We start from the raw sequence: 12,267 nt of genomic DNA, 5'->3' as shown, positions 1-12,267 counted from the left end.
ATGAGAAGTGAGAAAATCCCAATGCTTACGAGTCCATCGATTGGTTATAACTTTCTTACCCCGTCCTGTTGCCTAAATAGACATGAAGATTCAAAACAGTTAAGGTCTAAAAAAGAGTGTCGAAAGAGCAACAACTGAATGATTAATTCTAGTACACTATATGGGGGCTTCCACTATGCGTGAAATTATCACCTTTATATACAATTTCTCCAGACATGGAAAGCATTGCAGCAAGCCAATAATCTTGTTCAGATCAAAACTATTCATTTGGATATATAAGATCTTGATAGAATCCAGCACCATTGATATGCCATCCATGGAGAAACTCTTCATTGAGCATAGAACATAATATTAGTACAAAATATGTACTCCAAGATGATATATAACCTATGCGTAGAAATTTAAAATACAGCTTATGGTTACAAGTGTAATAATATAAAGTACCTAAAGAACTATGGAGCCAAACACCATATTGAAATGAGCACAGAGATCATGTATTACACCCAAGATCTCCAGTTTAGGCGCAGAGAGGATGGTTATTTGCAATGGTGAATAACTAGAATCAAGGATCAACCTTTGAAGTGAAGGGGCATCTTGGATGATGAGCTGTCTTCCGTCAAAAGAAATTCCAACTCTTACAAGGTTAGGCGACTTTATTTGGAGACAACCGATTCTAACTATGAAAACAAGCACCAAGCACTCCTGGGCAGGGCAACTGGAGTGGATGATGCTGTGCAATGAGGCCTCCGATATATGAACCCGCACAAGTGAAAGTTTCTTGAGAAATGGGAGTCAAAGGTTTAGTACCAAATTGTCTGGTAGGTAGCACAGCGCAAAGGTGGCGGTGTGGAGAGAGGAGGAAAATCGCGAGATGGACATCGGTGCTGAGGGCACAAGTTCATGGCGTTCGGTGTGTGGTATGTGATTTCCAGGGGAATAGTAGAACTCAAGCAACTGTAGTTCTGTGAATTCAGGGGACTTCAGCCAGGCGTCCACCGTGTAGGGCATGGTATGCTTGCTCAGGTAGCATGACAGGATGCATAGGATTTGAACAGAGCCCTGGTGGGAGGAGATGATGGCTCTGGGATTTCAAAATCATTGAAGAGAGATAGCTGATGACAGTCGAGATTAAGGGGCACGGCGCGCCATAGAGGGCGCCACCGAATTGAGAGGACTTGGGTGCGGCAGCAATCCTTGGTGGGGAGAAGCGAGATCATCTCCGCAAGGACGGCGTCCGGGAGATCGCTGATGCAGTCCACCCGAGATTCTATGGGTTCCTGGGATCCGGTGTGGGCGGGGTCGCCGCTTCTCCCCGCGCTACCGGGTGCGGGATCTAGAACAGGCGTCGCCACTGGTGGGAGCCTCATCTTCTTGGCGCTGGGGTCAGTCGACTCCATTTTCCTCGAGGGCGTCGCGTCGCGCTCACGGATTTGAGCATAGTAACGAATGACGAGCCTAGTTGTAGTGCGAGTGAAGAAGAAGGGGAGCTGGAGGTTTTCTGTAGGAGTGAGGAAGAAGGGGAGCTGGGGTATTCTATAGGAGTGAGGTGAGGAATTTGGGGGTACGAGTGGAGCAAGCTGCGTGAGGTTGGTGGGAGCAAGGAGGAAGAAGAGCACCCAAGTTTTTTTTGGGGGGGGGGGTGTGCTGGGTGTGGATAGCGCCTCTCATTCAGTAAATACACGGGCTTTTGAATTGATTTTACTATTTACTAGTGTGCATGGGCTGTTTTGTCTTGGGCCCAGAGAAACAATTACTACTAGTACAGTGGATACACTCTACAGCTACCCAGAAAAACAATTACTACTACTAGTACAGTGGAGACACTCTACCACTTCTGGCTCCTCCTAGGTCATTGAAACGTCTCCCTCTACCAAATGCCGTTATACTTTTGTTCACCGACATGCGAGCCATGCAGCGTGCGGGCCCAAATGCCATCCACCAAATTAGAAGGCAGTATGCAGGCGGAGAGTCACCCCGGTCGTAGCGCGGCAGTAACGAGCCGTCGTATCACAAAACCCCACCTCCCCGCAGTCTAAGTTTGACGGACGAAGCAACCATCATTTCACTCTTCGCTGAATCCCCTTCTCCCTCACCGTCTTCAAGAAAGGGAACACTGGCATCTGCCACTGTTCTTCTCTCCCAACGAAGGGAATGTAAGCCGATCCGTGATGTTGGTATATTTTCGTTCACAGAAAAAAAAAGAACTTTTGCAAAGCAGTAACCGATCATCACTCTCTTTTTTGTTTCATTGTCATTGTGATTGTGTTTTCCTTTTAGTGGTCTCCTAGTATTCGTCAGTTTCATGATGGACCAAGGAGAACCAGGCAAAGATCTGCCGATATTGGAGCAAACACGGGAGGCTAATCCCCACGAGACAGAGAGCTCCAAGAAGATGGACAATGCCCCGTTTGAGGTTACAGCCCCCGTGGCACTGCAAGAGCAGTTTTCCCCCTTCGAGGATGCCCCCCCCCACTGAGCTGCCCAAGGTGATTTTCTTCTTGGCCGATCTCGATTGTGGTTTTTCCTCTAAGTATGTGGTGATTAATAATGCAAAATTTATTAGCTTCGATGCAATGCTATACATAGTGGTTTAAATAACTTGTGTTTCTTATACTGAAAAGTAATTCAGAATTTGTTTCTGTTTCAATAAGAGCCCTGATGTAGACAAGGATTGTGTGGTTCTACATGTCACTCGCTATGAGGCGGATGACCTGAATATACGCACTGGGAAAACATAGTTCTTAGGCTGTGGTATCCTGGAAGCCATTTGCGGTCATACCAATGAAGAGTTGTATTCCAGCCTCACTTTTGTGAAGCGTGTTGTCCAGGGTGTACTGAAGCACAAGAAGTTCAAAGCTACTCCTTCATTTGTGAGGCATACTGTTCTGGTCAAGCTTTCGCAGGAAGATGATGTGGCATGCCTCCACAAACAAGTTTATCAGTGGCAAGGCCACAAGGTTGTCTTCATGAAGGTTCATAGGATTGAGCTACTGCTGGACGTCCTCGATGATGTTCATGGCAAGGTCCGTCTTGTGTCCAGCCCAAATTAGATCGAGGCATGAAATAGTTGCCCCAGCTAGTGTTTAGTAGTAGTTTGGATTGTGTCTAATTATTCGAACCTTGCTTGTTATCGACCCCTCTGGGGCTAGTACTCTGTTTGAATCCGTCTATGGGAACTACTGCTACTTTTTTTGTGCCCGTGAATCATGTGAGAACCATCGTAATTGTTGCCGAAACAGATGCGTCCTTGCTAGTTTTTTTCATGAATATGGCATGGTAAGACATAAGTTGTCACGATTTATCATACGAGCAGTGTTTTTTTGATGAAATAGAGCACTCGTTCAAGAATTGTGCGCCGACGTATACATAAGTACTTGTAAACACTGTTGGTGCTGCCCCACTTGTAAGCAGTTGTGCAAAATACGGCATATTGGCTAAGCTCGCTTCAACACTAGGCTATCGACCAGCTAACAATCAAAAATCTGTTGTCTGACATATAAGCAACTATGTATCTTGTTACAGTGGTTCATGCAGTTAACTAAGGCCATAATGTAAATTCCAAATGTGCACACGCTAGTCCAGCGCTCATGTGGAACACTGACATTAAACTTGTCTTCATAAAAAACTTGAAAATCATAAGTTAAGAAATTTGATAAATCTCAATGATTCATAGAACATAACAAACATATACTAGTTCACAGCAAAAGACAAAGTTGTGAGAAGGTTTTCAAATCAGGAAAAAACAAGCAAGGCTTCTCTGAGCAAAGGGCCTCCCGGCAGGCTTAAATTTCCTGGAGTTCACTCTGGTTTTTTCTTGCTGCCACCATCTAGGGTTAGGTTCTCTCATTCCAGAATAACCAATTATAATTGTGGTCTCAGCTGGAATGCTGAACTGAACCATGTAGTGTACTGACCAGGTGAAATTCTTGTGCATTCCACTAAATTTAAGCACCGCTATTTGTCGAAATAAACAGACCACAATGCCTCTTGTCCGTGCACCTATCCAAAAAACCGTGGTGCAGCCATGCTAGCTAGTCCTCGATCCATGGATGAACTGGTAGAAAGTGCATTCCGGACTAGGATGCAGTTGTTTTCACTTGTCCTGCACTGCAATCAGGAAGTAAAATGTACAAATCAGCTTTTTTTATATTGCGTTGGTCATTCTACCTTAGTTACTACCAATGTAGGAATACCTGGAAGACTGGAGGTTAGACGATGGCAACGAGGGATAGCCATCTCATTTTGCGCAGTTGTACTAAAACTGAGGTGTGTGCTTTCGATTGCGCGGATAGAAACGATACGGAGACAGACATCCCGAAACGATATGGAGACAGACATCCCTGTTTGCGCAAATACGAAATACGGTCATTTAAACAGTGACAGATATTTGCAGTGGCGTATGATTAACATCATCATCTATTGTGTTATAATTGGCACTAGATTGACAGTATGAAGAGTCCTTAAGTAAGTAGCATCACATCACATCAACAATGCCACTAGATTAACATGCAGAACAATAGCATTAGTATTACTGTCATGAGAGTAGCACATGGTCAGTAAATGTGCAATCAAATTTGTGCAGTTCCACTAGGATGAAGCAATGCTAGCAGTGTGAGATTTAAGTGTAACTACAAAAACACAATTCATGGGAAATAAAGCAAGATGGAAGCACTTCATAAAATGGTGGTGGCATTGCTTCAATTTATCGACGGCACTAGACCATTACTTATAGTGACATTAGGTGGCATTGCTTAATGCTTCATGTGATTTTACATTAACGGTAGCAATATGGGCGTAGGGACAGTAGGGGCATAAAGTGGTGATGCAGATGTGGCTGCTGAGAGCGGCAAACACTCAGGCAGCATGTGTGCATTTGTCCCATTTTTTATCTCCTCGGCGACATTTTCCTATGTGAGCACAGGAAATCTAGATTTGCTCATTCTCATTCGTGTTGTCCCCCAACGCCCATCACTTTCTTTCCTTTCTCAACCAAGACATAGGTCCATTTCCCCTCACCCTTCGCCATCCACCATGCTTTCTTCGTCTTTTCAACCAAGAGACCGGTTGGGTAGCCAGTATCTACTACTTTCCCCTGTTTCCTCTTAGAACCAAGTCCTAGATTCATGCTACAGCTTTCCCACTTTCTTCCCTGTTTGAACCAACTCTTAGAGCCGATTGTATGAACTAGCTTTACCTCTAATAATAGTAAAAGTCTAGGTGGCTTTGGAACAGCAGGCGAAACTATAAAAAGATCCACACGAAGGGAGCTGGGGCAGTAGAGCAAGGTAGGTGTTCCGTTTCGAAGGAATATATACATGAGGGTCGTCGGCATGTGGAACAGATGGTGTCGGGAGGCCGCATCTTGGCCACAATACTACAGGGAGGAAGAAAGGGTTGGAGGCCCTCCCGAGCCGGTGCTCTCTCGGAGAGAACGACACGGCCACCGATCGGGACGCGTGGGCAGCCGTTGGTCTCCTCCCTCGCTGCCGACGACAGCGTGAACAATGCACCTACACCCCTGCCCCGGTCGAGGTTGTTCGTCCAGATTTGTGACCAGCCATGAGCTGAGAGAGAGTGTGGCCACCTATCTCTTGCTTAGATCTGGAGAGCAGGAGAGAGTGAACAAGAGGAACCCTAGTAAAGCAAGTTCTAAGGCTCCTGCTTATATATATAGTGGAATGATTTTGTTGTACCAGCTTCGGAAAAATGCGCTCCTTCGTGTACCCACGAGTGGGTGTGAGAGAACTAGTGCGTGCATGCACCACTTCTCTTCGTGAGAGTACAATATACTATGCCCAAAGAACGTTCACCGAAAGAGTAATAGTATAAGTGTGTGACGTGTGAGCTAAAATAAAATGTGCGCGGCTTCTTTTGTTTTTAGAAGTTCTGAGGGTAGGGTGTGAAGAGCACATATGTGTGTGACGTCTACCTGCAGATAGACGGTGGGTGCGATGTGCGAGTCTGCAAGAGGACTCGGGAGAGTCGTGACTCGTGAGGGTGCATGTGCGTGAGAGAGAGGGGGGCACGTATCAATGCAATGCATGTGTCCGTAAATCATTATCCGACAAACGTTTGCCACAAGCCTTTTCCTGACGAACGCCGTAAGAACAGTTAGATCGGCATCCGACAGTGTCAGTTTTGCCATGTCATTTAACAGAACAGCCACTGCTCCTACACACAAAACTTCCACGTGAGTTTTAGCAACCGCCGTATGTTCCCTCTGTTCCGAAATGCAGTGCATATAGCTTTATTGAAAATTCGAACCTCGCCAACTTTTACTGAGTTTTCGTGTACCAAATTGCACATGTAGAATACACTGTATATATCATTTCATTCATCTTCGAGAGGTAATTATAAAGATGGGGCAGGAGTCTACAAAGAAAGACCATCGTATCACCCGCATAAATTTCAACCATCCTTTGGTGCAGAGGAATATCATAGGAACTCTATATGATATGATTTTTATAGGATTTTTTCCTTTAGAGTCAATTGGTTCATAGGAATAGATTCATATACTCCACATTTCAAAGGAAATAAACATGATATCATTTCTATAGCTTTAGAGCCACTTGGTTCATATGAATGGATTCCTATACTCCCTTAATTTCAAAGGAAAATAAACATTACCGTATATTCAATAGAAAAGTTCCTATGATATGAACCAAATTACATCTCTTTTCTAATCCCTACTCATAGGAATCGAGATACATGTCACCTCTAGATTCAATAGAAAGTTCCTATGATGTGAACCAAATGACATCTATTTTCCAATCCCTACTCATAGGAATTGAGATGCTCCCTGTCATCTCTTTCCCTACAACTTCCATGTATACATCTTCTATTCCTAAATAGATAGTACAACCCACTAGTAGCTTGTCGGTGGGAAACGACACCTATGGGATCACTGGAATCCCTTCTACGGTTGCGGGGCGTGGGAATTGTGAGAAGAGCGGGACTAGCAGATGACACAGAGGGATTTACCCAGGTTCGGGCTGCAAAGATGCGTAAAACCGTATGATCTTGCTTTGGTGGTTATATTGGTGTTCTTGAGCTCTCGAACTAGCTCTGGGTGCTGTGGGGTTCAAAAGAGCCGAATCCCCTCTCTGTATGCCATGGGTCTCCTTTTATAGGCGAAAGGGGCTGCCACAGTGGCACATAGGAGGTGGAAAGTGCTACAGGATTGCGAGGTTATCGCTAGTATTACAGGACAAGACACATTCAATGCGGGGCTTAGGTGTCCCTTCACTTTATTGGGGACGGGGATACGGCCCGTCCCGTCCGTCGCCGCTCCCCCTCGCTTCGACATGCGCCCTAGCCAGTGATGCATGTAGTGCCATGTAGGCAGGCAGGCAGCTGAGGTGGCGCGGTGGTGGGGCCTTCACGAAGGATTGCATGCTGCCACACAGGTGCCTATCCAGCTGGCTGTGCTGGCAACTGCGTGCGAACGGCTGTGGGAACTTGGCTGGTGCGGGCCTGGCAGTGGCCTTGCCGGTCCGCTTGGCGAGGGTCTTGTTGGGTGGCCCAACAACGGTCTTGCCAGGTGGCCCGGCAAGGGTCTTGCCGTGGCGCGCTGGCTTCCCCGGCGAGGATCTTTCCGGGGGTCCTATGGGTTTCTTCGGTGAGGATGGTTGCCTTCCTATCCTCTTTTGATCATGAGCATTCTATGTCTTCACAAAGATCTGCATGCCATCACAGAGGTGCCTCCCGAGCCTTGTCCAACGCATCTGTTCAGCGTTGGTGGGATCAAGGGTGGCTTGCTCGGTTGGCGTGGGCAAACTACTGAGGCTGCCCCGGCAAGGGCTACGCATATCTGATCTTTGTGGCCTTGATCCTTGTTGTTGCTTCGCTTGTCCTTGTGGCTTCGGCTTCTCTCCGGCTTCCCTTTCCAGCCATGTCTGTGCGCGACCGTGGCAGGAGGCTCTGACTGTCTATGCACAAGTAAAGGGGTCAAAAGCAGAGCCCCTACTTTTGTACACCGACATAGCTTTTTTCCAAAACATGCAACTATGGCACAAGAACTATATAGTGTGCCAATAACTTTGAAAGATGGTCGCTGGGTGAAGCAAATCCGACAGTGCAGAGATGGCAAATCCGAGCACTACTGGCTGTTGGATATCATCAACTTTCCACCAGATCTGCCACATGTACAATTTAGAATACTCCATGGTTGAACTTAAGCATAATGCAGAAACCTCAAAACACAAGCACTTCTCCTTTGTTCTAGAATCTTATGTATCATAATTGATTTTTTTTCTAAATGAATTGCCATTTTTTATGCTTTACAATGCAAAACCCCATGAATCTTAACATTTTTATAAAACTAATTGATTTTGAATGAGATGAACTATAAGAACTAAACAAACATCTACATCATGCATATATGACTCAAAGCTTTACATGCTATAGTGTGTATTTATTCATAATTTGGTTTCGAAATCTCATGCGTTCAATGCATGTGTACCTTACTAGTTTTGAGTAGATTAGCAAATTTCACGTGGCACCGGGTATATCAAAATGCAGGGACCACGCATCATTGCCTTTCGGTCGAACCTACGTCCACAATTTTTTGTACGTCCTATATCTCCACTGGTCCCCGAACCCAAAATGCTGCCTCGTTCCTGTAAAACCAAGCAGCCCACACATATTTAAGGCGTCGACTCGAACCCATTTACTAGGATGTGGCCCCGCATGCCGTAGTACTCCTACAAACCCTACCGCCGCACTCATCATCGGTTTTCTTCAAGAGGACGAGGGAGAAGCCGATTTGTAGTGGAGGCGCTTTTATAAAAGGATCTGTAGTGGAGACCCCTACCCTAGGGTGCCCTAGGTAGCTGCTGCACGCATCATTGTTTTCTCTTTTCTTTATGCTCTTGCGCCCTAGAGTGAAATGATGGTTGCTTTGTCCATCCAGCTTAATGCGGGAAAGGTGGGGGTTTGTGATTTGACACCTCATCGCTCATTTTCTAGTACTGCGACGCTACGACCAGGGTGCCTCCAATTCCAACCGCTGCTTCGAACTGTAATTTGGTGCATCGCACATGGAACAAGACGGTGGATGAGCCACATGTCGGCCAAAGGGGTTCTCTTAAGTGTGTCGCCATTTTGTGTGCGGACTGACCATGCTTGAGTTGCTACACCAACACGACAGGAGTAGCCTACCACTTGGTTTTGCTCCTTGGTGAATCCCGACTATATTGATCTAAAAAGATACATGCTGAACTACCCTCTCCGTCTCGATTTTTTATTTTTAGGCGTATTTAAAAGTGGGTGCGGCTTTTCCTGCACGGTAGGCGGGGCAGTTCCACCTAGTTGGTTCGACAAAGATGCGAGAAGACAAGGGAGTAGGCTGCTGCAAATGTAGGGCTGTGTGATTTGACAGCGAGTTACTGCTGGACAGGTGGGGCCCCGTGATTTGACTTGCCATTATCATTTTAACTGCGGCACGATGACCGGCATGAGTCTCCCGATTCCCGACCACCTCCATACAGGTGCCTCTCCCAATGCTCCACCATATAGTAGAGGCTGGCTCTTGCATGAGAGCCCACTTCTCACTTTTTCCTTGCCTCTCTTTCCTCCACATATGCAAAAATTCCATGTAAAGCAGAGTATTGTACTTAGGTTGGTCGTAATGGAGAGTATCATATACTAGTATCATGCATATGATACTTTTGTATGATACTACATCCGTAATGCATAGTATCATGTTTTGGTATCATAGGATAGTTTATATATTGTCATGCATGACACATAGTAGCACATCATTTAATTGTTGGGTTCTACGGTAGGGTGCGTCGACTGCAAATTAAAATTTTCCTACGCGCAAAACATCCAGGAACATGCTACGGGAGATGGATCACAGTTCGTTACCACTAGACGCGCAGTGCCGTGCAGCGGAAGAAGAGTTGGGGCAGCGCGTCCGCGTGGATCGTCTCCTCCTTGTTCGATCTCCCTCGAACAGCTAGTCGTCCTTTCCCACGTACAAGTTCGCCGGAGAGGCGTAAGTGCACCGCCTCTAACGGTATCCGCGCGTGCAGGAGGAACACCGTGCGGTGGACTGCTAGGTCTGATCACACAGTCGGCGGCGAGTGGAGGTGGCTATTCGCAACACATGCAAACCCTAATCGCAGCACCGAAGCGATCAACCACCCGAGTGTGCTGCACCTCCTCTTTATATAGGCGTCCGTCGCGGGCTAAACACTTGGGCCTCGCACGGACCCTAAAGCCCAAAATCCACTCGGTCACATTCCTAGTCCAGTTCGGATCACATCCGACCAGTGTCCTACGAACCGACCTCGTAGGTTCCTTCCCTTAAGCGCGCGACCCCTTAGGTTCAAGCTGGCTTGGTCGCAGTTCGGATCACCTCCGGACTACATGGCTGGTAGCGGCCTCTAGCAAGGCGTGCCGACCACCAAGCAGACGATGAAGCTGGTTAGGCGAACCTGTACAACGTGTCACACTTCTGTTCCCTTTGCCGCACGATATATGTTGTCGGGCTCAAGGCGAGACTGTCATCCTTGTGCTAACCCGACCTCTTTCTCGTTCCAGTGATACCGACCACTATCCGGATTATCTCATAATCCTTGTCGCATGGCCATGTTGTTCCTGGTCAGATCACACGAGGGGCCCATAGTATATCTCTCCTGATCGGAGGGGCAAATCCCATCTTGCTCGACCATGTCTCGCAGCATGGGACTGGACAAACCCAAAACCTACCTTTGTAACTACCCAGTCACGGAGTAGCATTTGGTCGGCCCAAAGCAAGTCTGTCACCATCTCGAATACATGCGTCAGCTCAGGTCTTAGGACATAGAACGTATGTTGTACTAGCGACTCACAGATGACATATCGCTGCGTCTCATAGTTGGGTCTGTCCGACTCGGACCTTATCTCGACTCGGATCTGACTATGTCGAATCCGAACAGACCTTTCCAAGTCCATATTATTCGGTTAGCATCCAATGCTCCGTGGCTAGTGAGACCGAGCCATCGACCGTGTCATATGCTAGTCTAGTCGGTTGCGCGTCCACACATCCCTTTCGACTGGGGATCTTTTAGGACAGTCATCATACAATGCATAGTCCCAAAAACAAGTCACGTACTTGCTGATACACATCATTGATAATGTACAAGGACTATCTTTATTCATAAACACATAGGAAATATCATCATACATGATTGTCTCTAGGGCATATCTCCAACAGTCTCCCACTTGCACTAGAGTCAATCAAATAGACATCGAATGCCCATAGCTCTAACGTGCCCCTCATGCTTGGGTTGTGGAAGCGGCTTAGTCAACGGATCTGCAACATTTGCATCCGTGTGAATCTTGCATAACTCTACATCACCATTCTTTATGATCTTTTGTATCAGGTGATATTTCCGGTGTATGTGTCTGACCTTGTGGTGATTCCTCGGCTCATTGGCTTGTGCGATGGCACCAGAATTATCACAATAAAGGTCCAACGGTTTCACCGAGGCTGGGAAATACCAAGATCATCCAGAAAATGCCGGATCCAAACACCTTCCTTTGCAGCTTCACAAGCCGCAATGTATTCGGCTTCTGTGGTAGAATCAGCCACCGTATCCTGCTTCGAACTCATCCAGTGCACTGCTCCTCCGTTCAGGACGTACACGAATCTGTACTGTGATCGACAATCATCTCTGTCGGTTTGGAAACTAGCATCGACATAACCCCTTACGACGAGCTCTTCCTCACCTCCATAAACTAGGAACATCTCTTTAGTCCTTTTCAGGTACTTCAAAATAGTCTTTACCGCTGCACAGTGACTCTCACCTGGGTTGGCCTGGTATCTACTTGTTAGGCTTATTGCAAAAGCAACATCAGGCCTTGTACATATCATGACATACATGATGGATCCGATTGCTGAGGCATGCGGAATCCTACTCATCCTGCTTCGCTCATCAGGTGTCGAAGGACTCTGAGTCTCGCTTAGCCTTATACCATGTGAGAGCGGCAAGAACCTTTTCTTTGCCTCACTCATGTTGAACCGCTTCAACACTTTATCTATGTACATACTCTGGCTTAAGCCGAGCAGCCTCCTCGATCTATCTCTATAGATCTTAAAGCCTAAAATATAGACTGCCTCACCAAGGTCCTTCATCAAAAACTTGCCATTCAATAATTCCTTGACCGAGTTTAGCATCGAAACATTATTTCCGATCAGCAATATGTCATGCACATACAAGATCAGAAACACTATCGAGCTCCCACTTAACTTCTTGTATAAACAAGAATCCTCTTCGCTTT

Source organism: Triticum aestivum, chromosome 1B, assembly GCF_018294505.1.
Source record: "Triticum aestivum cultivar Chinese Spring chromosome 1B, IWGSC CS RefSeq v2.1, whole genome shotgun sequence".
Taxonomy (NCBI): Eukaryota; Viridiplantae; Streptophyta; class Magnoliopsida; order Poales; family Poaceae; genus Triticum; species Triticum aestivum.
The sequence above is the reverse complement of the archived record's forward strand: the minus strand, read 5'-3'. Positions refer to the sequence as shown.